This window comes from Misgurnus anguillicaudatus, chromosome 15 (genome assembly GCF_027580225.2).
Source record: "Misgurnus anguillicaudatus chromosome 15, ASM2758022v2, whole genome shotgun sequence".
Classification (NCBI taxonomy): domain Eukaryota; kingdom Metazoa; phylum Chordata; class Actinopteri; order Cypriniformes; family Cobitidae; genus Misgurnus; species Misgurnus anguillicaudatus.
This window is the reverse complement of record NC_073351.2, coordinates 6,203,567-6,230,985: the sequence shown is the minus strand read 5'-3', so window position 1 is coordinate 6,230,985 and position 27,419 is coordinate 6,203,567. Positions and strand designations below refer to the sequence as shown.

General features: G+C 40.7%; 2 long non-coding RNA genes across 5 annotated transcripts; one reads left to right on the top strand and one right to left on the bottom strand.

The window, feature by feature from the left end:
* Nucleotides 1–601: 601 nt before the first annotated feature.
* Nucleotides 602–26,508, bottom strand: LOC129419882 (uncharacterized). Its single transcript, XR_008636727.2, has 2 exons — nucleotides 26,438–26,508; nucleotides 602–1,270 (listed from the first exon to the last, which is right to left on the bottom strand). It is a non-coding gene; the product is annotated as an uncharacterized lncRNA (long non-coding RNA).
* On the top strand, nucleotides 2,850–9,872 carry LOC129418110 (uncharacterized). 4 transcript variants are annotated; one of them, XR_012357631.1, is made up of 9 exons: nucleotides 2,850–3,097; nucleotides 3,774–4,316; nucleotides 4,420–4,596; nucleotides 6,316–6,375; nucleotides 6,512–6,592; nucleotides 6,694–6,762; nucleotides 6,924–7,010; nucleotides 9,048–9,135; nucleotides 9,291–9,872. It is a non-coding gene; the product is annotated as an uncharacterized lncRNA (long non-coding RNA). The 4 variants fall into 4 exon arrangements; XR_012357632.1 differs by lacking the exon at nucleotides 6,694–6,762 and adding an exon at nucleotides 7,173–7,211 and having other exon boundaries at nucleotides 9,291–9,871; XR_012357630.1 differs by lacking the exon at nucleotides 6,694–6,762 and having other exon boundaries at nucleotides 9,048–9,125; nucleotides 9,291–9,835.
* Nucleotides 26,509–27,419: the final 911 nt, after the last annotated feature.

The following is a 27,419-nucleotide window of genomic DNA, read 5'->3' as shown; positions in this document are numbered from 1 at the left end:
TAATGTAGGCTACATTTCTGAAAAACTTTATTCTTATCAATACTGTTCATTTGCATTTTTGGGAGGTCTGTGGTGGAATCCCCCCTCCCCACTCAGTGGAAGTGCTTGAAAGAAACGGGAGGAACATCAAATCTAAAAGGTGAAGGTGCTTTGTCTTTATACAACCAAATTCGTCCTCTGCACTTGACCTATCCTTCAATGCTGCTGGGATGACCTGTAAGGAGCAGTGGGTGGTGAGATGTGGAGCCAGGAAGATGGTCAGAATCGCCTGGCTTGAGGATTCATTAACCACATTATAATTTATAGCGGCTTCAGTTCTGGAAAGCCTGGGAAAAGCCAATAGTAATGAATATGTGATGGGGCCCCCGACTGTCAATCAAAATTTTCCAGTTGGGCAGGCCCCTGATTGGCCCGTGCCCATAAACACCGCTTAACGATAGTAACGCCCCTGGGGAAACCGAAGGAAACCTACACAGACACGTTGAGAGCATGCGAACTCAACAGGAAAACCCCGCCTAGGTGGGAATCGAACCCGGGACATTCTAGCTGCGCTTCCATGCCTCCTAATTAGGTAAATTGAACACCACAAACTAGAACAAAATGTTTTAAGCATTTGTATTTATATATTTTTTCTTAAAGCCAATTGAGGGCTTACAATAAAACAGTAGCAGCTGCTTTGATCATCAATAAAATACAAATATCAGCTTGCAAATAAAAGAAATAAGATTGGTCTTTAACCAAGACAATAGTGTATTGCGTCTCAAGTGCCACGTTTGGCTCACAGTATGTAAAATCTATTTCTTTTAAAAATGCAACATGGGAAATTTAAGAAATTCAAGAAAACATGTCCTTTACAGTGCAAATTGTGCATAGGTAAATGAACATTTTTAAATGCTACAACTGGTGCTGAACACTGACAGAACTACCATAGAAAATCTTTTTGAAGCTGCGACACTCTTAACAGCATTCTTAAAGATTTTGAAACCACCGTTTCTTGACTTTAACTAAATCTTTATGAAGCTGCGACACTCTTAACAGCATTCTTAAAGATTTTGAAACAGCCGTTTCCTGACTTTAACTATCTCATTGTAAACGTAATATTTGACATCTTTCCAGGTGCGTTTTTTCAGTGCTGGGGACTCCTGTGTGATGCACAATGTGCAGGCTTCTTTCCCAGGCACTCGTCTCACAGCTATGAATTTGCCCATCCTTCTGTCCACTGCACTCTTTTCCTCCACACTCCACGGTCTCTTGGTCTGTTTTTGAGCATCTGAAAAAGGAATGTTTAATTGAAGTTAAATGTCATATTTGTACAAATTTCTTACTTTTAAGTGTCTTGCTGAGTGCGTATACATGCACCGAATAAGCGAATAACTATTAAAAATCTACTTATTATTAGAAACCTGTTTGTATTTGTTTACATGCAAATTAATAAACCTGCTATGCCAGTAGTGGAGTGGCAATCGGTAGAGTCGGGACATTTCCCAATGGCCTGGTAGTGTTTTGAGGCTGCGAGGGCCGTCTGATAATGGATAACAACATTGCAAGTTATATAGCAACCCCGTCTGGCGGCCTGATGTGCGGCCGCTTCCCGCTGGTCAAACTGTGCAGCCTCTTTGCTCAACACAGTAGGCTATATAAAAGTGCTCAACCTGTTCGCCAGGTTCAACCATGTTTAGGATTTTTTTTAAATATAGGGGGATTATTGAACGGCCCCTCTCCAAATTGCCATAGCCTGTCGGCCTTTGATGTGAAAAGCCGCGTCACCGAATACCTGTTTATTTCAGTACATACGCGGTCGGATTGATCCATCAAGCGGAGACTATTTGATAGAAAGTGTGGATTAAGGATGTTTAAAATCTCTAGCCTGGTGGTCAGTACTTGAATGGATAAAATCAGCACATTTGCAAAGGTTTATCTCCATATGGCTATATATCATAAATAAAATTTAGAAGGGTAACTTTGCAGTATCACATTTTATAATTCCTACTATTAGATTTCTATTAGATTTCCATATTAATAGACGAGAGTATTCAACTGAAATATATAAATATACTCAAAACATTATTATTTCTCAAAACTTTGACAAAAATTATTTTCAAATGAACTGTATTCTTACAGTTATTCAAAGATGCACACATTATTCCAGATATGATTTGAATATTAGACGAGATAATATAACGGCAATGAACGTCTCATATGCCATTAAATATCCACATAACTTAACATAACAGCATAATGAAATGAATAAAAAGACAAGGAAGCAGGATTGGCATGTAAATTGTATTATTATTAGCGGGAAAAAAGCAATATTACTGAAATTAACTCTGAGGTAATGCGCCAAACACGTTAAAATAAATAAGCAATAACCGTGGAAAAAACATTATTATCTCTCAAAACTTTATATGACAAAAATTATATTTAAAGGAAATATTCTTACAGTTATTCAAAGATGCACAAATTATTCCATATTACTCCGTTTATGAGCACATTCATCTCTGGTCTCGCTCTGTTATGTAATAGCTGATTGAGGTGCGCATCTCCGTCTTTCAACTAGGTATCATTTTGTATAGTTACTCATTTAGGAAAATTAGCCATGATTTAATGATTTTATTAATATTATGAAATTTTTTTTTTTTTTTGGGCAAATTGATTACAATTTGTATTACCCTAGTTTTACTATAGGCTACGAGACATTTTTTTACCACGGAGGGCCGGTGGTATACGAAATTTCCCGATAGATTTTTTGGTCCCACTCCGCCCCTGTGCTGTGCAGAAAACTGCATTTACATGGGACCTGGAGAATTGTCAGGTTTCTCGCAGGAAGTGCAGTCACCGCCTAAAGACAGATCCCAGACAGCACGTTCAGTCTTACCGACGTCGGCAATTGGAGGGCACCAGCGGTAAAGTGTCGGTTGGGGTTTTTTCCCCTGCACACAGAATAAAAGTAGGTGGGTAAACGATCGGCGCGATGAGTCTGCAGCCGGAGATCGGCAGAGGAACCGCGAGCAACCTTTATGCCGACCGCGCCTCTTTTTTTCTTCACTAGATCTACGCAGTTGTTGGTCCACATCAAGCCGGCAGTGTAAGCGCGAAGGTATGTTGATTAAATATGATTGTGGAAATGTTTTCGATAAACCGATGACAGAAATTGGCGTCGGAGGCAACGTTACATGTTTTTAGACTTGGTTTGTTGTTATAACTGTTGACTTGGGGTGCGTTTCCCAAAACCATAGTTGCTAACCTGTTGTGTTAGCAACTAGTTGGTTGGCAATGGAAAATAAGCAACATGGTTTTGGGAAACGCACCCCTGGTTAGTTATTATTAATATGTTCGCGTATTAAATATTTTTCAGTGAGTTGTTTTAGACAGTATTTTTGACGTGAGGGGATCGTTCGGTAAACAGTTAGGTAAACGGTAATAAATTGACGGACTGTCTTTTGTCTACACAAAAATGACATCTGTCATTTTATAATATGGACCCCTTACACTCTAAATGCATTTTTAATGATTTTGTCTAAGTGACATGTTTAAAATTAAAGGCAGCTCTTGTTGTGCGTTTTTATGGTAACGTTAAAAGTAGACCTGTCAATCAAAGAGCTAGTTTAGTACAAGTGCACACCCACTGTAGACAGTCAGACAAAGTGGTTATTAAGTAATAAAGTGATAGGAAGTAAGTGTTTTTGGACACACATCTATTCATAAAATAGAGCCTTTATTTAACCTTTGTAATTTAGGCAAAATAAAATGTCTTTTCTGTTTTTTTCACTCAGGTAAATACGATGAAGGCATGGCTTGGTGGCCTCCAGAACCTTTTACAGCCCACGTGATCAAATAGCTTGCGCGCGCATTTCGGCCACGGAAGTGTTGTTGTTCCCTAGTGGTTCTCTAACCTGTTAGCAACTCAGAAAGTTTATTAAAACGGTTTCCCAGTATCAAAATGTCTGGTTGTTGCGTTTGGTTGCACTAATATAATATACTAATATACGTATATATGTATCTGGCCACTTTATATTTGGCCATCTGCTAATGTCTTCTATCCACTCCACTATAGTACACGGATCTGGTAGATGTGTTGAAAAAGTTGATAAGTCAACTTTTTAAAATAACTTTGTCTGTGTTACTTCACTGCTGATTCTTACCATACTTCCGTTGCCAAACTGCGTGCACCTACGTTGCCACATCATCATTGTGTACAAAGAGTAAAAGGGTCTATAAAGACTCATACAAAATACTCCAAAGTTTTTTCAAGAGGACATCACCCAACCCATCTAAAGGATGAAAACAATACTCTTGTTGAATACTACATGAGACAAGTGAGAGTGGGGGGCTATGTTGTTCTGATGTTACTCATTGTACTTTCTATGTTCGATGTGATCAATATGAAAACTAATCTTTGTAAAAACTTTTCATTTACAGACCATCCTGACTTAGATCACCATCACCACCATCATCCCCTGCATCGTGCCCTTCATCAGACACCCAAAATGCACCACAAACATCACAGGCGAAAAAGAAGAAAACGCACAACAAACCTTCCAAAAAAACCTCCTCCCCCTTCCCTCCTACCTATGGCTGGAAACAACATAACAGTTGGCAAGTTGAATTAACTATTTTGACCTTAAAGGCTTATTTTTTTATCTTATTCACTGTATCCCCATAGTTAGATAAGTGCATACATACTCCTTTCATCTCTGTGCGTGCCGTAACTCTGTCTGATGCACCCACCGCTAGCTTAGCTTTGCACAATGACTTGAAGTAAATGGCTCCAGCTAGCATGCTGCTCCCAATAAGTGACAAAATAATTCCAACTTTTTCCTATTTATATGTTGTGATTTGTATAGTCACAACATGTACAAATAACAAGGTCATGTGAGACACAGCCATCTATTGATCATGTGCATACGGGGAACTATATTCTCAGAGGGCGAAGCCCGGCTACTTGGGTGCAGTGATTTGCTAGCAGCACCTGAGAAACCCCCGGTGAGGAGCAGAGAGTTCGGTCAGAGTTGTGCAGTTACTCCCCCCGAGTGGCAAGTGCTTCGCCTTCTGAGAGTATGGTTCCCAGTATGTGTACTGTTAAGAGATGGCTGTGTCATGACCTTGTTGTTTGTGCACGGTGTGACTAAACAAATCACAACACATAAATAGGAAAATGTTGCCGTTATTTTGTCACTTATTGGGAGCAGCATGCTAGCTGGAGCCATTTACTTCAAGTCTTTATGCTCAGATAGGCTAGCGGTGGGTGCGTCAGACAGAGTTACGGCACGCACAGAGATGAAGGGGTATGTATGCACTTATCTAACTCTGGGGGTTACTGTGAATGAGCTAAAATCCCAAAAAGTCAGCGTGTTCCTTAAGTTTCCATATGTCCATTAGAAAATTAAAGGGATAGTTCACCCAAAAATGAAAAATAATGTCATTAAGGACTCACCCTCATGTCGTTCCAAACTTGTAAGACCTCCGATGTTTTATGTTTAGTCCGAGAGCCTTCCGACCCCACATTGAAAATCCATGCACGGCACACTCTCCATGTCCAGAAAGATAATAAAAAACATAATCAAAGTTGCCATTTGACATCAATGGGTCAGCCAGAATGTGCCGAAGCATCCAAAACACATCTTGGTCCAAAAATGACAAATTTATTCAGCATTCTCTTCCATGTCTATTGTGTAGCGCATGTGTCTGACTAAAGTCTTGTGACGCAGATGGCGTGTTATCCTCAGATATGTTTGTGAATTTTTTTCACATTTACAGCATTCGTCTCCCTCAGACTGTAAACGAAGCTCGGGCGCACAAAAAAAAAGCGGGGACGCACCTAATAACACATCAGCCACGTTGTACGTCAGCTGCGTCACTGCAGTCATGTGACTTTAGTCTCGTGCGCGTTCAAAACAGAACCGGAAGAGAAGACAATGCTGAATGATGTCGTAATTTTGTTATTTTTGGACCAAAATGTATTTTCGATGTTCAAAACATTTTAACTGACCCACTGATGTCAAATGGCTACTTTGATGATGTTTTTTTATTACCTCTCTGTTCCTGGACAGTATACTGTGCATAGATTTTCAATGGAGGGTCAGAAAGCTCTCAGACTAAATCTAAAATATCTTAAACTGTGTTTCGAAGATGAACGGAGGTCTTACCCTCATGTCGTTCCAAACTCGTGAGTCATTGATTACATTGTTTTCATTTTTGGGTGAACTCTCCCTTTAATTACATGCTCATACTTTAATTATGCCTGATAAGAATTTGTAATATTTGTGTTTAAACATTTTTCGAATTTTAATCCTTGTTTTTAAATGGCCATGACAGTGACAAAAAGGAAGCAGCCTTCTCTAGCCCACCCAAGTTTCCATCAAAGGAGCAAGCCTAGTAAGACATTTTATGTGTATAATGCTGCACTTCTCATACAGCGAATATCAGATGTAGATATCTAAGGTGCAAATCTTATGGTTGATGTGCCTTTTTGATCATCTTTCTGTTGTAACCTTTTTTAATCTTCTTGAAGTGTCAGTAAGAAGAAAGCTGGCTAACCCTCCCACCCCTTGTTTAACTCCTCCAGCCCATCCCACATCATTGTAGAGTGAAGGTAAGTGTACCCTATATAGTAAAATGCATCAGGTCCCTAAATTCAAGCAGACACAATGTACTCCACAAGTCCACAGCACATACCATAGTTTGATGTTCCAGGTAAACCAAGGTTTTCTGTCTTTCCAAGAGACTGCGGTTAATATCAGAGAACTGAAGGCTTTCCTGACTGTAAGCCATTTAAAACGCAGACAATGAAAACACTGACACGTGTGTGTGTGTGTGTGTAGAAATGTGTGGCAATTACTCAGCCCACTGACATTAGTTTATCTAATTGTGATAAACTTGACTTACTGTTCACTCCAATAATTTCGTTTTTCTGTATTTTCTAGTGACACCGAATAATAACGAAGGCCTGTGTGCTTTGCAGCAGCCTCCACGTCACCCTCTTCCAGGGCTCCGTCAGAGGACTAACGATAGTAAGATATTTTACATGTAATGTATGAATCTGCACTTTTTACTCAGAACATCATACTGAGGTAGTAAAAGAATACATTTCAGAATAATTCAATAGCAAATGAATTAGGGCCAGATTTTAAAATCAAGCTGGATCTGGGCCATTTGTGTTTTTTCCATTTAAGTGATTACATCAGTGAATGAGGACCTTCTTCGTACTGAATGTAAGTTTCCGTTAAATATGTGATGCATAGACCCTTTTACAGCCCACGTGATCAAATAGTTTGTGCGCGCATTTCGGCAACGGAAGTGTTGTTGTTCGCCAGTTGTTCTAACGTGTTAGCAACTCAGAAAGTTTATTAAAACGGTTTCCCAGCATCAAAATGTCTGCTTGTTGCGTTTGGTTGTACTAATATAATATACTAATATACGTATATATAAAGAGTTTGGTCCCAAATAAACGCCATTTTTGAAAAAAATGAGTTGCTGCCAGAATCAGTATTATATCAGGTCAATATTAAAAAGTAAATTCTTAATTTTAAGCAAAATCCAATATACGCCGTTTTATTCTGTCATCTTTTCTCCCTTTTTTCCCAAAATGCAATAAACGCCACTCCTCCTTTTCTACAGAATGCCATAAATCCGCTACACAGTTTGCAGCGCACCATTGCAATGTAAACAAACAATGGCGGCGCGTTGAGTACACGGAATACTAGTTTTCCTCATCTACTATGTACTTCGTGATCAACAAACAAACAAAAACAAAATAATACTTTAATAGCATTGATAAACCTGTGATGGTTTTCTGTGACGGGAAAGAAACGTAAGCCATCAACATCTAATAATTTACGCAAGAGACACTCGGGAGACGGGTGCTTGTTTGCCCGGGCCGACAACATCAAGTTTCTGTCATGCAAACACATTGACCCCAGCGGATCTTATGAAAAACTTTCCATAATTTTACTCAAAGTCAACGAAAATCGAGCAGGACCAAAACATTTTACAGCTGATCGCTGTGAAACACGTTAAGCGACGACGTCAAGTATAACCGCATCAATGACAGTGTTCTTAATATCACAAAGTAAGTGTTTTGATTAATGCCATTAATGTTTATATTTTTAATTGGTGTATACCACTAGTCAACTAAATGAATAACATGGCAAAGATGAATGCACATTTATAAAGGCTATTGATTCAATAGATTTATAGCATTTTGAACAAAAACTTGTCATGAATTTATTGCATTTTGTGGAAAAAATAATCTGTTTTTATAATAAATCTTTGAAAATCAAGTTATGGATTTGAAAATTTTTTATGTTTTTATAACCTAAAGATGCTATGTGAAAGTTTTTAACAGAAAATAGTGGTTTTCATCTTGTCACTTTCTTGGTATAGAAAACACGTTTTTAACAAAATTTGTCAAAATGGATTTATTGGGTTTTGGAACCAAACTCTTCATATGTATCTGGCCACTTTATATTTGGCCATCTGCTAACGTCTTCTATCCACTCCACTATAGTACACGGATCTGGTAGATGTGTTGAAAAAGTTGATAAGTCAACTTTTTAAAATAACTATCTCTGTCTGTGTTACTTCACTGCTGATTCTTGCCATACTTCCGTTGCCAAACTGCTCGTGCATACGTTGCCACGTCACCATTGTGTACAAACAGTAAAAGGGTCTATTGGGTCTTTAAACTTGTGGCTGTAAGCGCACTTGAAAAGTTTGAGAGCAAAAAGCCTACATACTGTTTAGCAGTTTCACAATCTAATTTTATCATTTCATAGTGACAACCGTTAATTGGCAGCAGGAAGATGAATATGAAGGGCTGGGCTCTCCTGAACATAAGCTGTTTAGCATGCAGATCAAGAACACACTGAGACAGGCACACACACACAATACACAGCGCACACACAGCACAGTCCTACATAAAATGGGGAATGACAAAAATGACAGAAAAAGTTTTAGATCCACTGCTGTGGGGTCACTTATTTAGCTCTGTTAGTTGGACCTGGGTGATGCTGTTCTTTGTGTAACGGGACTTTTTCTGTATTTCCTAGTGCCACAAGATGATTGGCAGCAAGACACACCCAGTGATGAAGGGATGTGCTCTCCTTAAATCACAGCCTATTCATCAGGTACTCCTGAGTAAGTCCTACAATGTGTTGAAACAACATGATTTTATTTTTTGCAAAATGCTCTGACTTTTCTGAATTGTCTTTTTAGAAACCATCCACGAAGATATAGACTTTTGTGCTGTCTAATTTTTTTCTGTTGCTTATTACATTATTACATTTTTTTAGGTGCTGTGTTAAGAAATCGTGCCTACAAAGTTCCACTGAGGCTGATATAAAGATGACTGTGAGAAACTGGCTGCGGCTGTCTGAGCAGAGACAGGAATGGGGGCGGCAAAGGCGGGACAAGCAAGCATCTTAAGTGAAATAATTGATTGGACTGATTCTGGAGTATGACTTATTCTGGAGGGAATTTCTAATTTTTGTTGCAGTTTGCTATGGGATGGTTTCAAGGACAGGGATTAGACTAGTTCTAGACTAAAATAAATGTAAGAGCTGTCCAAACTGAAAACAACTTGCACTGACATATCATAAAATACATCAGTGTCTTTTATGATGCTTCAAAATGCACACAAGTAATGTTTTTATTAAGACATGTTATTAAAACTAGTTATATTTCAGAATTAAACTAAGGCCTAGTCCCGCTTTAAGATAATCCCTGTCCGGGAAACCACCCCAAAGTGTAATTTGTGGAGTGTTAAAATAAATGAAACTGCCTTTGCAAAAACAAAGTAAAAAAAATTTCCAGATGCCCTTCTGTTTTGTTATTTCTCCTGGAAAACTCACTGATCCATTTTTTTCTGTTAGACTGACATTTACCAGGTTGTCATATTGTTTATGAAATACACCCTACACATAACAATCACTTACTTTCAATTTAAACTTTTTTTGTCATAAAACCTGGGAACTCAAAAGGAAGCGGCTGCAGACTGCGCAGCCACGGACGGAGTGTTGCATGCAAGTGGGCTAGTTGCCTACTTCTCCACTAGCTTTTGTCAAATTGTTAGGGAAGAAATTTTATGATTAACACAACATAAACTGTTATTGAGGGTTGATTGTTGTTGATACACAATATGAAGTTAGCCTGCAGGGGTCTCCAACATTGTGAGCAAGGGCTACAACAATATGTATAAAACAATCTGGAGGGCTACTTTTTTATTTATTCTACTCAAAACTTTTTTGTTTTACTTACTGATTTTAATTTATTTTACTTTTTGATATGTTTTATTATTGTTTAATATGTTAACATACATAAACCAAGCCAAGTTAATATAAAACATATGTATGTAATAAATAAATATTACAATTGAGACTAATAGAATGTGCTGGCACCATGGAGACCCCTGGCCTAAACAAATCAATTATAAAACGGTGGGATCCTGACGCTGGAACAGCTGCTTTATAAGCCGTTTACAGCGATGCAGCCGAAAATCAGCTGTGTTCAATGGGAGAGCGAAGCGGATCGCGCCGCATATAGGTCATAATAATTAGGGCGGGTTTACGTTGGCTCACGGTCGGCGATCATTCTAATGCCACCATCTTCCCGATGTCTTGCCTATTAGCTACCGATCTCCATAAGACATCTCACCGAGGCACTTTATGTCGGGCAAGTACATGCGCCCCAACGTCGGTAAGAGCTAAATTGCTGTCTGGGATATGTCATCGGCTTAATGACTATTATAAGCTATACTGTTGTATCACTTTTCAACCTGATTTCAATCCTTGTTATAGTCCCAAAATATTTTGCTCATTTATCCGTGTCATTGTCACGGATCTCATTTTTCTTTTCCGTGTCAGTTTCACATATTGGTTACTCAATTGTATTTCCTATTTTCTTACCATTTTCGCGTGGGTTTGGGGAGATCCGTGGCAATGACATAGATAAATGAGCAAAATATTCCATGACTATACCACGTAACTTTGTGAGATCATGTTGCACTTCTTGTGTCTGCAGAACCTGTAAATGTAACATGAGCTACTATTTTCGCAGTTTCTCTGCAAAATGCTTCAGTCGTGCGGAGACTTTTATGTTACTTTGCACTTACTTGCGTAGACATGCGCACATCAACAAAACCATAAGAAAGCCGGTTAAGGTGTTTACATGCCACGCGAAATCAGGGTAACGAGCAAAAAACTACCTGGGGCCGGATTCACGAAAACATTAAGACAAAAAAATAAGACAGTTTTAAGATAAATAAGAAAATCGTAAGAATGTTCCTGTCACAAGTCGGGGCCGGCCACTAGTGTAACACAAGCCACGCCCCTTCTTAGTTTCCACCTCGAGGAGGTCCCCAATGCCAACCCAATGACCAGACAACACAAGTGCACGTAAGTATAAAAAAATAGAATTTTATTTAATTTAATTAAAATAGATATGGGAAATGGGGAAGTAGTCAGGGGGCCAATTCTGAAAAGGGCTTCCTTTAAGACTTTTGCGGACATGTTTTGGTACAAGCTGTCACCCTATTTATTTATTTAGAAGACACCCATAGGTAAGATATTAGGGTGGTTGTCAAGCTGAATTCTTTTTTTTTTTACTTTTACAAGCAATTTCAGGCCAATTTTTTAGTTTCCTGCTCAACTCGACATGCCAACAATAAATGTTGAATATCTCCACAACCACAAGGACCATATACACAAAAATGGTATCAAATGAAAGCCAACACTCATAGGATGTCTGCTGTAGTGTCAGAATGAACATTTATTGTACAATGTAAGAGACAACAGAACTAGAACATGAAAAAAACTATCTCCGCCTAAACAGAACCAGTTTTCAAAGTGAATATCAGCTTGGAAACATAACATAGTATCCCAAAACCTCTATCTATCAGTACCCCTATCTATGGGAATGAGTCAAGCCAAGTTTAAAGCTTGTAGGGAGAGACAGTGCAATGCTGCACAAGTTATAATACTTTAATATCAAAGCGGAAATGTAGAACTGTACCAGCTACCAGCAGCCATATCACCCTGTAGCCCAAGACAGCTTGCCCACTGAAGCTAAGCAGGGCTGAGCCTGGTCAGTACTTGGATGGGAGACCACCTGGGAAAACCAGGTTCCTGCTGGTAGTGGTGTTAGTGAGACCAGCAGGGGGTGCTCACCCTGTGGTCTGTGTGGGTCCTAACACCCCAGTATAGTGATGGGGACACTATACTGTCAAAAAAAGCACCGTCCTTCGGATGAGACGTTAAACCGAGGTCCTGACTCTCTGTGGTCATTAAAAATCCCAGGATGTCCTTCGAAAAGAGTAGGGGTGTGCCCGGCATCCTGGCCAAACTTGCCCATTGGCCTACTAATCATCCCTCATACTAATTGGCTATATCACTCGGTCTCCTCTCCATTAATAAGCTGGTGTGTGGTGATATGGCTGCCGTCGCATCATCCAGGTGGATGCTGCACATTGGTGGTGGTTGAGGAGATTCCCCCGTTCATATGTAAAGCGCTTTGAGTACTGAGAAAAGCGCTATATAAATGTAAGGTATTATTTTTATTTTTATTATTTAACTGTAGATGGTGGTCTATGGTGCTGTTTGACTTCATTAATGTACCAGGTTGTAACACAAATTATATTTAATTAACATATCACTATAGTTATTAATTCCATTCCATCCTAACATAACTGCTCTCTGACTTCTTTGGGGTTAGGGGTTAGTAACTAGTTAGTAGTAATAACTATGTAATAGTTGTATGGCAAAGGTATGTTTTTCTCCATCAAAGCAGTGGCACTCAGGTAGGCAGCCAACAGAAGGCACCCAGAGACCATGCCCATGTGCTCAGTCTGAGTCCTGGTCAGGGACACAAATGAAGAATTTGCTGTTCTGATAATGAATACCTTCTCAATACAAAACATGCATGCATTCAAGGGCATAATATAAATCTAATCTACAAAACAGGAAAAACAATATCATGCCAAATAATCTAAAAAAATATAGCTCCATGTAGTGTGGCAAAACTCAATGATAATGATGTGAGTACCTGAGTATTTTTGCACCAAGTTGCACAGGCACACCCACATGCCCCACTGCAAAATATTCCACTTTTTCGACATCTACACTGCCTGGTACTGCACTGACTTCCACTTTTCTTGCATCCACATATCGTCAGCTCCAGGCACCTGGCCTGTAAAGGTTCTTTGGTTAAAAGCTGGGGGACAAGCATTCCATCCTTCATGTGCCAGCCACAACTGGTTGGTGAGGGCAACTGTGGATGGGTCACTAGTGACTGTTTCCAAACCTTCGTTTGATAGTGGGCCCTCATGAGGTGCAGATACAAGGCATCCTGAGTTGGTGGTAAAGTATCCACATTGGCTTTTACTTTCCGAAACAGGGCACAGCGAACATCATGGATTGAAGTGCTGATCGTTTTTGGATCATACAGTTTGCAGACAAACTGTTCTGCGGAGGATAGAATTGCTGAACTTGGTACTTCATCCTCACCAAAGTTGTGGAGAAGATGAGGGCACTGCTGGAACACTTTCCACGCCGTCCTTTTTCCTATTCCAGTGAACTGACTGGTAGTGTCACATCCAGTGATGGCATGAAATGCCAACAGACCATCCAGAATCTCATTTGACATTTTAATATCATGCACTTTAATGTAGCGTGGTTTCTTGGCAGTTCCTGCTTTCATCCAAATTTCTGGGCTCAGCAGGTGTGCAAACACAAGAAGCAACAAGAGTACATCTGTGTCTCTGCACTGAATGATGAGCCTCTCATACCCTTTGGTTGTGGCATCAACAGCATGTAGCAATATGCGGGTATCTGCTTCTTCATGTGCAGCCCGTAGGTGGGAAACATCAATCCCAGCTGCCGTTGCCACTTTTTCAGCATCATCAAATCCCCCACTTATTACAATGTCAAGTCCATACTGAATGACATGCCTTTCAAGTTCAATTGAAATTAATTGTGTCAGGTTGGCCTTGTTTTCGTCCATTTCAATGAAACTATTCCAGTTAGCTGGCATCTTTACATCATTACGTACAATGGTGCGAATTTTTCGCTGCGTGGTGCTGCGTATTGCTCTTGTTCCACCCTTTATGTTCTGTAGGTACTGATCAAAGACTAGATCCACTCTAGTAATGTTCCCATGGATTGCCAGTCACTTTATGTATGAAAATTTCAGCATAATCCCCAAAGGTTGATGCATTTTGTGGTTTTCCTATTGCTCTTACTAAAGCCATCCCATCAATGATAGTGCATGTTCTCACAAGAGATGGACTTGGCTCTTTCTCTTTTCCACCTTCTTGTAGTATGGTGGCTAAGTCAGCTTTACTAGTAGGTCTGAGCACTGACTCTGTTGTGGCAAGTGAAAGGGGGACTGCGCACAGTTCTTCTTGGAGAAGCCTATCTATGTTAACCTCTCTACCACTGTCCATGGATACAATGATGCGACACCAACTTATACATATTCTCCAGTTGAAAGACATGGTATCTCTGGAATTGGTCTACAAGTTGATTGACATCATCATTATCCCTTCTGAGTCTTGATGGAAGGCAGTCTTTGTGGGTGTCTTCATCATCTTCTCCATCATGTGTCAGTCCAAACAGGGATCTAGTGTCCTGTGCTAAAGATGCACGTTCATTGTAGGTGATGGACGAACGGTTTCTAGCCGTCTCATTTCGAGTGATGCCTACCAATCCTCCAGCAACCTTTCCGGTTTTGTTGACGTGCTCAAGGCAAAGATCAAATTGCACCTCGTTGAAGCTGTGTTTGGCCTCTTTGGCTACAAAATCACCATCTAGGAAGCCCTGGTAGACCCGTGGTGCCCTCTCTGCCAGATGTTCCATGTCTGCTATGAATATAGCACCCCATCTTGTGTAGTGGGTGTGATCATATGCAGCAAACCAGGGCATCATGCTCTTGAAAGTCGACATGTAAAGCTTCCAGTCACCACATCTCAGTGCCCGTGTGAATGCCAGAAGAATAGACACAAGGTCCATGTATTGTCGCCAGAAGGTAAATGTTGGTTTGTCATCATTAGCCTTGTCAAACTCAGCAAGGAGATTTTGAACCTCTCCAACTTTCAGAACGAGATCTTCATAGCATGCTGCAGCTGCCTCAATATCTCCACATAATATGTGTCCGGAGAGTGCATCTGCCAACTCAAAGCAACTGTTGTCTATTGTGTTATCATTGTCATCCACCCATTGCAGAAAGGTTGGCCACAGTATTCTCCAAAGTGCTTCAAAGGCAAGTTTGTGTGCACGGGCTACACGGTCCCATCCCTTTCCCTTCATGATGTTTTCAGCTGTGTTCTTTCCGAACACACCACTTTCCGAACACACCACTTTCCTCAAGAATGTCCCTGAGTCCAGAATCAGCAAGATGCTGTCCAATGACCTTTGAAAAGTTCATCTGCACATGAAAGCCACCCAAGAGAATAATAATATCCTCACACTCTTTGTGGTGGTGCCATTGAAGCATCTTTGCTTTGCAGTAGACTTGACTTACTTGACTTAATCCTCTTCGCCCCTTCGGGAGCATAGGGCCTCTGTGAAGTGTCTCCACCGTTTCCGGTCATGTGTGGTCTGCTTCACCTCCTGCCATGAGGTGTTGGCTCAAGTCAGGTCTTTGATGACACCTCTCCTCCAAGACAGCTGCGGTCTTCCCCTCCTTCTTTTCCCTTGAGGGTTCCACTCTAGAGCTGCTCTCATGATGGATGCAGGAGGCTTTCTTAAAGTGTGGCCTATCCATCAACACTTTCTTCTTCTGATGGTGATTTCCACTGGTTCCTGGCCTACTTTCTTCAGGAGGTCTTGGTTGCTGATCTTCATGGGCCACCAGATTCCAAGGATGAAGCGTAGTCTTAAGTTGATGAAAGTTTGGAGTTTCTTGATGTTAAGTTGTGTTAGGCCCCATGTTTCACATCCGTATAGCAGGATGGATTTCACATTGAATTCAAGGATACGCAGCTTGGTTTTAAGGTGGGATGCTCCTGACCCTCCAGACTGGTTTTAGCTGGGCAAAGGCAGCCTTTGCTTTTCCTATTCGAGCCTCAACGTCCTTGGTTGCCCCTCCATCATTGCTTATGACACTCCCCAGGTACGTAAATTCCTTCACTGTCTCCAGCTCTATTCCTCTGCAGCACACAGGTTTGGCCTTCCCAGTTGTTTTGACCCTCATCTCTTTTGTTTTTGTTGCATTTATTACCAGCCCCACTTGGCTCGAGATGCGCTCTAATTTCTGCATTTTCTCTTTCATCTGGCTGATGCTATGGCTCAGGAGGGCGAGATCGTCTGCAAAATCTAGGTCATCTAACATGTCCCTCAAAGTCCACTGTATCCCTGTCCTTCCTTCTTTAGTGGTCTCCCTCATCACCCAGTCGAGTGCGGTTATGAACAGTCATTTTGTGGCAGTTCTGTAACACTGTCCAGATTGTGTCATAGTCATGAGCTGGAGAATTTATGATAGGCATCATTCCAATAACTGTTTTTTGGTGATCTGATTTTGAAACAAGGTGGTTAAAGCCACTCCAAGATGGAACAACCAGATCATCTGTGTTCTGTAGTTTGCATATAATCCATGCAAGATCGTGGTTCTTTGATTGTTTAGTTAGTTGTGTGTCTGAATAATACATCTCGGGTGTGACTGAACCATAAAATTTTGGAGGGGGCTTCTGCGATTCCATGTTAGCATCCTTGAGTTCAAACATCCCTGGTGGAACTGAGACTGACTTTGATCTCCCAGATTTCAGCATTATTTTGGGGATTTCTTCTTCAGGAGTACTTCGTCTGAAAGCAGCAGTCCGGGAAGCATGAAAGCTTCCGTTCCCATCAAGGGTCTCCTCATTTATGTCTATGTTGTCATTTGCATACATTATGTATCCAGGGAGACTAGCATTGACAAAGTTCAGTGGAATGTATACTTCACCATTCTCAAAGTATCGCTTCATAGCCTCATTTGCCATCGTAGTATCTGCTCTCAACACTGACTCATAGCTTATGCTGTGCCCAGCAGCATGAAGTAACTGCACTAAATCCTTTGAGCGTGTAGCTTGGTATATTTAGTATATTTCTGGTTCCAAATCAAAGTCTCCCAGAAATTTACAGTATCTTTCCCAAACTGTTTTCAACGAGTATATTTCACCTCTGGCAAGTCCTGCTCTAAGCTTATCTGCCACATTGTGTAAGCAAATTGAATAGGGATCACCTGCTCTTGATGAAGTGCTTTGATACTTCCTGAGGAACTCCCTGTAGCAGATAAGATGATACTTGCCTTCTGCGGCAATCAAGTCATTGACTCCTGCAAGCCTCAGTCCCAACTCTGTGTCTTGTTGAGCTAGATCAATAATCTTTTTAGTAGGGCTGTCAATAGATTAAAAAAATTAATCTAGATTAATCGCATGATTTCATGAGTTAACTGCGATTAATCGCAAATTAATCGCACATTTTTATCCATTCTAAATTTACCCTAATTTAACACTTTTCAGGTTTTTAATATTCTAATCATATATACATATATAGATGCTTTATGCAAATGTATGTTAACAACAGCCTGTTTACATTTTAACAGAATCACCAGCCATTGTTTTGTATATGAATTTTCCTTTCAGAAGATTTTTCTTTCTCCATTTTTGTTTGCTGCTGCATCATTTGTGACCTGTGCAGGCAAGTTGAGTCGGAATTAGCAAATTTTCAAAAAATAGTTGTTCATATTTTGACATTCTCTATTAAAACATAGAACAATGCATGATTTGTTGAAATATAACAAAATATGACAGAACTACACGTGTTTGAAGTTGAAAGAGTCAAATTACCACAAAAATTACCACATCCATACATTAAATTACCACATCAATACCTTAAAATCACTGGTAAAACTAATAGATTTAGCACACACAAAGCAAAAACATCATCAATGTATGTTCAACTTTTTTTCCTTTTGTTTGATTGACATTGAGACAGACTGCTTAAAATCTAAGTGATCTAATATAATGTTACACATCAGATAGTTTTACCCAACAGTTAACCAAACATTTACTTAAAACATAACAGATTATAGAACCTACCTGCGTGAATTCTTATCAAAGCAGATATTTGTAAAACTTTAATTTTGTGTAGATGTCTATATATCCGGGTCGCGCACTCGCGCGTCTGTGTGCACGCGCTTCAGATATCAGTCAGTCAGCGTGAGGGGATCGCTTTTGAGTCTTGTCGCTCTTAATAACTCTTTAACATTAATCAGGTACCGAACTTTATCTCTCTTAATGACTCTTTTAACATCAAGCAAGTCCTGCAGTCTATTTTATAAGTCATGCATAAAAGCGAAACCAAAATGAATTGAGACGCATTTTTGTATTAGATTAAGCATTAGGAGGACGGTAACGTTACACCTCTCAGACGTATAAATAAAGATCATATCAGATGTCCAACGAGCATTTAGAGCATTGGATTTGGTAGACGATTTGCTTAATGTTCTTATTTCTATGAAAACCTTTTACTCATAGAGAGAGTCACATTTGTCTGCGTCTCTGTTCATTCAACTATGGGCTGGACCAAGGGTCAAACAGAAATTGCCCGTTGCGTTAATCTCCGTTAATAAAATTAGTGGCGTTAATATGAATTTGCGTTAACGCGTTATTAACGCGTTAATTTTGACAGCCCTACTTTTTAGATGTAGTCATGACTTGGATGTTTCGAAGTTTGTCCTCAGGCTTGTCTTTCTGTCAGAAAATACATTTTTCCCAAGACACTGGAGGCATCAAACTCCTAGTAGTGATCAGCTGGCAGTTGCTTGCAAGATTTAGTGACTTCTTTTCAGTTTCAAATCGTTTCTTCAGACGTGAAATAAAAGTCACATTTGTAAAAGCTGCATAGCATGTTTTGTGCCATTTTATCTTTTCAGTTTCTGTGTCCAGAAACTCATCAATTCTCTCCAGGGTATCAGCATAATCCACATCTTGGTATTTCGCCCGTTCATTTGCTCTTAATCTAATACACTTTAGCCCATTCTCAGAAGGATTTCTTAGGGCTTTATCTTGGCTGTATTTTCCATATTTGTCTTGACAAATGAAACATTTTTCCCAATCAATATCTTTTCCTATTTGTTTTTCTTTGGACACTAGGCTTACAGCTCCCTCTGGATCCATGTTATCTTATCTAAAGGGAAAGAAATGATTCACTACACTAGTCTGATTGGCTTCTGAGTGAATCACTACAATGTCCTCTGACTTAAGCTGAGGACTTGGCTATCTAACAAACTCGTTAACACTTTTAGCTATACTGCAAAAAATTATGTGTTAATTTTTTTACACATTGTGTGTATCATGCCATTTAAGGCGTTATTTCATGTTAAAATAAATGAAAGAGACAACACAAGTTGTGTTAAAAACAGTGACGGGAGTAATGGTTACAAAGTAATTCCATTACTGTAATTCCACTATTTTTAGCGATAATGGGCATTAAATGTGTTGTCCCTATACTAACACGCCTTCTGTGTTATTATTCATTGTGCCGCTCACCAAGGTCCTGTGATGTTAGATCAGAAATGTCTTGTCTGCAAGTGTTCATTTATCACAAAATTGTCAGTACTCTGCCTTGAAGTCTTGTTATATTTGCATTTTGTCATGGTGGCAGAGTTCTGGCAGTCCCTGGCCTCGTGTGGAGGGTCATGCCTTGTTTTTGTGTTTGGCATGTGCCTCCGGTGTCTTGTCCTGTGACCCCGCCCCCTCGTTCTCCTGCTTATTAGTGATCATTGGTTTTCTCCCATCACCTGTTCCCGCTCGTTATCTTGTTTGCTTTCTTCTATTTAATGTCAGTGTTTCTTTAGTTCTGTGCAGGATCATTGTGTTGTGTTGTGCTCTACGTCATTTAGAGTCTAGTTACCCAGTCAAGTTGTTGTGTTTTCTGTCAAGAGTTTCATGTTTCATACCCCCTCGTGGGTTTTGTTTTGTTGTAAAAATAAAGTGTTTTCTGTTTTTCCCCGACATCGTCTGCATTTGGGTTCATCTGTCCTGCCAAACCCTCACAGAATGATCCTGCCAGAATTGAACCCAGCGACGGTGTCGAGGTCCGTCGCATCACCTCATGTCACGGTCCTACTGCCCATGTCAGTGCGTCCAACTCCATCCTGGCTAACGGACCAAGAACGCTCAGCACTCTTTGCTGAGCTCTGGAGAGCCACCGACATGCCCAATCCCCTTTTCAGGAGGGCTGTCGCAGTGATCCGTCCGTCTCTTGGATTGGCTGCCGTCGGGTTTGAACTGTCCCAAGGGATGGGGGAGCCCGCGCATTCCGCGCAGTTAGGCCGGAGCCCGCACAGCCGGAGCCCGCGCAGCCACAGCCGGAGCCCGCACAACCGGAGCCCGCGCAGTCAACCCGTCCTGCGCCTTCTACCCAGCCTGCGCAGTTGACTGTGCAGTCAAGGCCAGTGAGGTCTGCGTGGCCACAGCTGCGCCCTCGTCCCGCCCCACCTTGGACTGTTGTGTTTTGAGTGTCTTGTGGACTTCAGTGTGTTTGATAATTTTGTTTTTATCTTGTTTTTTGGCACCTTTTGTTAAGTTTTAGTCTGATGTGTTCTAGTCTTGTCATGTTTATTATCTGTCATGTTCTGTTGTCTTGTGTGTTCCCTTTTTGGACGCCAGGTGGCGTCCTTTGAGGGAGGGCTACTGTCAGGACTCTGCCTTGAAGTCTTGTTATGTGCATTTTGTCATGGTGGCAGAGTTCTGGCAGTCCCTGGCCTTGTGTGGAGGTTCATGCCTTGTTTTTGTGTTTGGCATGTGCCTCCGGTGTCTTGTCCTGTGACCCCACCCCCTCGTTCTCCTGCTTATTAGTGATCATTGGTTTTCTCCCATCACCTGTTCCCGCTCGTTATCTTGTTTGCTTTCTTCTATTTAATGTCAGTGTTTCTTTAGTTCTGTGCAGGATCATTGTGTTGTGTCGTGTTCTCGTGTTCCACGTCATTTAGAGTCTAGTTACCCAGTCAAGTTGTAATGTTTTCTGTCAAGAGTTTCATGTTTCATACCCCCTCGTGGGTTTTGTTTTGTTGTAAAAATAAAGTGTTTTCTGTTTTTCCCCGACATCGTCTGCATTTGGGTTCATCTGTCCTGCCAAACCCTCACAAAAATAGAGTAACACGAGTAACCAACTCATTTAAATTTCAGTAATTGTAACTCCGTAACTTGATTTAAAAACAAATACTTAGTTACATGCTCATTACCGCTAAAAGTGGAATTACAGTAACGGAATTACTTTGTAACCATTACTACCATCACTGTTTTTAACACAACTTGTGTTGTCCCTTTCATTTATTTTAACATGAAATAACGCTTTAAATAGCATGAGACACACAACGTGTAAAAAATTAACACATCATTTTTTGTAGTGTAGCAGACTGTAAAATAGGCTGTTGTGCAGCAAATAAATTATAAACATAAAATTTCCATTATACATCTGCACAAAACTTAATTTACCTATTAGTAATAAGCTAGTAATTATGAATGTAAATTAGTCTGGCTGTCTGGGAAGTATAGCTAATTGGAAAACAGTTTAGCTTACCTGTTTCTGGTAACATTTGATGGTATAATAATAGAATATTGAGGTAAATGTGTGTGTAGACAAATAGACCTAGTTAAACTGTTGTGTGATTGTGTGATTAGAAAGTTTGGTTCAGACTGTTGACTCTGCTGTGATCATCTTCTCTGGATCTGCTGCCTAATGCCAAATCACAGCTATGCTGACCCAACAGTGCCCCTTGTGGTGTGGTACTCTTGTGGTATTTATTGATTATTATTTTTTAATGATCATGCTTGCACATAAATTGGATTATATTGCACATTTGCCCAAAATTACAGTAGGTAACATATGGAAGCACTTTGGGGGGAAAATCCGCTTTTACCACTTTTAAGAATATAATGTTAAAATGGACAAAAAAAATTTAATAAGCTGACAACCTGGCTAGAACACATGTTGAGGGGTTAAATATTAATACTGGATAAGTTGTATGCTTGTACCAAAAAGTGTCCAACAAAGTTTTAATATTAGTTTTGGCCTCCTGACTAAAGGGGAAGGATTTAAAACTAAAGATTCTTGTTCTGCCCTCCAGGTGGGCCGTGATTGGAAAGGGACAAGGGGGGAGACGGGGCTAGAGGTCCGGGGTCCAAGGCTCTGTGGGGGTGTAGGGCTTGGGCTCCTCCGCCATGCTTTATGATCCCGTGGCGCCCTCCTTTTCATCCTTGAGGCAGAATAAAAATAACAAAGATAAGTGCTGGGTCAATTCTTCTTTCACTAACGTACCCTTGCCTGGACGGCATGGTGGCTCCCCGGTACGTGGTGCTGGGGGTGATCTCGTAAGTGTTCCTCCAATAACGCGTTTGTTTCTCCTCTCCGCAGGCTGCTAGCTGGGACACACAGAGGATTGATCTTTGGACCACTGATGACAACTCTCTCGCCTCTCCAACTTGGGGCGTCGTACGGTAAGTATAGTTCAGGTAAGCTTCCTAGTTCTTTTTCTCCTCCTTTGCAGGCGGTCGTTTCTCTGGTAAGTGTTCAGGGTTCTCTCTCCGCAGACTGCTGGCTGGGACACAGAAGAACGGTTATTCAAACTGCTAATGACTCGCTCACCTCTCCAGCCTGGGGACAGCGTGCAGTAAGTACGGTACAGGTAGGGTTTACTCGTTCACTTTCTCTCTTCACAGGCTGCTGGCTGGGACACAGAACGACGGTTAATTACACTGCTAATGACTCGCTCACCTCTCCAGCTTGGGACAGCGTACAGTAAGTACGGTACAGGTAAGGTTTTCCTCGTTCGCTTTCTCTCTTCACAGGCTGCTGGCTTGGACACAAAACGACTATAATAATCACTGGGGTAGTGTTTCCATGGCCACGCTGCACACAGTCAAACACAAGGGAACGTATGTCTACAGTGCTTTCCTCACTCTACTCTGCTTTAGTAACACTCGTGGTCAATCGTCAGACAATTTATACATTTATTTCATGGGTTGGGAATGATGGACTTACGGTGACCGTGCTCTCACAACTCGACGGATACCTCGAGACTGTAGGATGATGGGGCGTCGTGAAACAGACCTCCCAGCGACCGCTGCTACTGTCGAGGGGAAAATTCCACACCGTCTCTTTTCCGCTTCCTGGACAGGGGCGCCCTTTTGGAGAGGCTTAGGGACAGGTGGGATCTAACTCAGCCTTCCTTCTCCCTCAGTAGATGTTCTGTACATATACACAAGCAAGCGTTGATCTTAAGTTCTACTCACACAGTCTCAAGCAGTCGAACTCTTCACCACCACTCCATAGAACAACCCAGATCCAAAAGATGGCCGCCGACTATCACCACGGTAAGTATTCGCATCCAGGGGCTCGCCCACAGCATATGCCAGATAGTAAAAGAACTGGTACCCGCAGCCTTCCGTTTTCCCACGGCGAGGTTGGTGGAGGCGTGGTTTTTCTGACAAAATACACACACAGCAACACACTGCACCACTTCAAAGTGTATGTCCACAGCAAAACACAGACTCACCCACAGCACTCAAAGTGAACACTTAGGACGCCCCGTCTTCCTCCACTTCACCAGAGTCCGATTGTTAACGCGGGCCAGTCGCGTCCACATCACTGTAGCGGCCCCACTCTCATCTCCCTCCGGCTCTCCCACCACACTGCTCCGTGGCAGGGCCGTCACTCCTTTCACTGGAGTCCTTCAATATAGACAGAGTAAATAAACAGCGTAATCTAAATCAATAGTGTATACTCACAGTCGCTGTACAATCCTCTCCGATATTCTCTTCTTCCTTACACACAAATATATGTTTCCAACAGCACACAGCGAGGTGTTTCTTCTTAGTGGCAGTGCTACATAATAATTCCGTTAAGTTCTGGTTTCTTTATAGATGTAGTCACTCACTCTAACTCCGTCTTTCTTCTGTTTCGTTTCAGTTCCCAGCGATTTCCTGTCGTCTCCCAGCTACTACGGTTTGTTCTGTCCTACACAGCCACGCCAGCTCCAGCCTAAGCGACACCAGCAGCGAAGATACCCAGCAACGAAAAACAGCACACGACAACAGCACCAAACAACCACAAAACTGTGTTTTTAGCCGATCCTTTTATACTGCCTTCTTTGTTGTGTCCTCCAATTCCCAGCCGCTAATGTTAATAAGATGCACCTGTGTCGAATCAGCTTATTTTCGTCCCGCTGCGTTTACCGGAAGTTCCGGTGTTCATGTTTTCCCGTCTGAGCGGAAACACTTCCGGGCGGAACCAAACTCTCCTACTTTTGGTTCCGCCCCTGGAAAGATCGTCACCGTGTGACATTCCTAAGTGCAATTCTCGAACATTTCTTAGTAAGTGCTCAAATATTTACTTAAGAACATCTAACATTTCTGAATAAAATGACAAGGTTTGAAATAAATTATTCTACCCTGCTAATGAGGTAATATCCGTCCATTAATCTTTTTTACATAAATGAGTGATGTGTTAAGACTATGGAATATGCTTTTTGCTGTTGTAACAGAGACCAGCTATAGTGTATGAAGGCGGTGCGGTGAGTAAATATCATTCCATATCTCCCAATCGGTCCGTCATGCGGGTCGAGCGCTTTGTCTTCAGTCTATGCGACCGTCTCCGTCGCACATGCGTCTGCACGACAGAAACGGATGCGGAGGGTGAACTGTGCCCGGGCTTTTGGAGAGCTCGATTCACATGACAGACTGACTGCCAGTTCGACTCCCGCTCAGAGCGTCTTTGAGTAGAGTTGTTAGTAATTTCACAATGCATGTATTATTAGGGAAGTAAACTGTTAGCTAATATTATTACTTATGTGTTTATACGTGACATATCACTGAAGTAAGCCCCAATAATCTTTGTGATGTAAACTGTTTAAATTTGCTATTTCTGCTGCTATCTCACTCACTCACTCACTCACTCACTCGACCGTCAACCTGACAAAAAACTGCAGAGTGCCAGAGAATGTAGACGGGCTCTGATAGAGCGCATACATAGGTGGAGCTCGGCTGCATCGGCGCCAATCAGAGCTTCAGAGCTAAAGCGGGGCTACAGATTAGCTGTCCCTAAAGAACCCGCGTATCTTACATTAGTTCCGCATTACATTAATTAATTTGTGCACAAGTTTATTTTATTTTCATGCCGTGTATTCTCCGTTTAAATTCGTGCACCGAACCGTGACCCCGTACCGATTCGGTTCGAAACAAATACATGTACCGTTCCACCCCTAGTTACTGGGCAAACTAAGATGCACGCGTGACGCGTCAAATCACCAATCAGGGTACAGCACGCGCTTCATTCTGAACTTGTTTTGGTTGCCGCGGTGGTTCATGCAAGCAGTACGAGTGCAGCAGCCAGCCAGCGTATCATTTGGAGAATGAAACTGCATTCATAAACAATGGAGGAAATAACTGACTCGCCACAACAACGGCCTTATTTACGCAAGTTTTTTTAAGTCACTGAATAAAAGAACGAGTCCTTCGTGTCTTCTCTGCCTGCCTTGAAACTGTGCTATTTTTTTTTACAAGAATACTGCTTCAAATCTAAGGAAACACGTAGAGGTAAGCCATTTTCGTTCTGTTTATATTTTTAAATGAGCAATATTAACAGTAGATTGCAGAAAATGGTTTCATTGTGTTGTTAAAATATACGACGTTATCATGCTTGTTAGCTATGCAGGCTGAAGCTATTTTTAGCCATAGAGTTAGCTGTTTCACTTAAGTTCAATGTATTTGAAGCTCAGTGCTCTGTTATCGTGAAATGACAATCAAGCACTATCAACACTGTTGTAAAATATAAATGACATTTTGACTACCCATGCAGTGTATGATGCTTAAACAGGCAGGTGGATTGGAGTGCTCCTTATTAACTGAGATTGTTATTTTCAAAAGTTTTGAAGAGACTGATTTCTAGATATGCATTTAATGTTTTGAATCTCTTCTTTTGCAGAGAAAGAATGGTAGCCAACATTAAGAGGTTTGTTGCTGTAACATCATCAAGGAAAAGAAACCTGGAACATGAAGAGGCTCCATCAACCTCCAGATAGTAAAAGATAACTCCTGTGAACCTGTGTTTAATTCAAGTTTTTACTACACTTAAACTGTTAAATTATTTAACAAATAAATCTTGAAATGAGACTTACTGCTCTTAAATCCTGTTATTTCATTTGGTGCTAAAGGAAATGATTTGGCTTTAAGGTTTTAGGCTTATGATAATTTTAAAAGACATCAGTGTCTGATTAATTAATGTCCTTCTATTAATAGATTGATGAGCAGAGAGTTTTTTCACATAATTTGAGTTTCGTGACAAAAATGATACAGACATAATAAATCACAGTACTTTTGTACTTAAGTACATTTTGAAGAAAATACTTTTGTACTTTAAGTACTGGTACTAATTAAAATGAAGAGAGTTAAGTAAAGTAATCGTACCATCAGTGTCTTTGTTCATGGGCCTCTTTCTGTGTGTTTTTGTCTTGGACGGCTGGTCTAGGGTGCTTTCCTCTTCGTGGTCCTCTCTGTCAGAATGTTCAGACACTGAAGACAAATACATATTCATGTTACTTATGTGGAGTGCCCACTTTAAACATTATCTTATAGTTGTTGCACTTAATGGAAGAAGTAAATTAATCCACTTATAGTTTATACAGTGCCTATGTTGTGTTATGTGTTACAGTTAACTAGTATTGCAGACAGTATTGCAAACACAAAGATCTGTTGTTATTGTGAATTAACACATATTAAAGAAGACCCTTTACAGTTTCAAATGATGCCAAACACGTAAGTGTATGATTATTAATGATGGACTATTTTAAGTTGATTCTGCCATGATAAGGAAAAAACACGTCAAAACGCGGCGCCGCATTTTTGGACCCCAGGGGGTTAAAGTCCTCGTCGTGATTAGAGTAACTTACAGTAGACCGAGTACGTTACAGTAGAGACTTACAATTTCTTCATATCTACACAAAAACCAGATGCAAAAATTAAGTGACTTTTTCATATGATGTTCCTTTTGCTTGTCTTCTAAAATATTATAAATATATAATAGGCATTAATAGTTTGGATTTTTCACAATTTTCTCATAAACATAAGGTGCATTTTTTGTATTAACCATACCCAGAGTACAGTTGAAACAGTACCATGGTACAGTTGGGACACCCATTCTTAATCCTGTAAAGTTGGCTTACCATTTATTGCAAATGTAATAAAGTACAGCAGTGCATTTTTTCCCCAGATTTATATCTTATCTTAAGCTTACTCACATCCCCTTGTCATTTTGTTGTGTGTGAGACAAGTGTTTTGAATGAATGAATTTTATAAGAAGCAACTCTTAAAAACGTATTTAATTGTTTTTGTCAAACAAAAGGTTATGTCAGGGTCTTGCCAGACCCTTGTGTTGGATTCAGGTCTTATT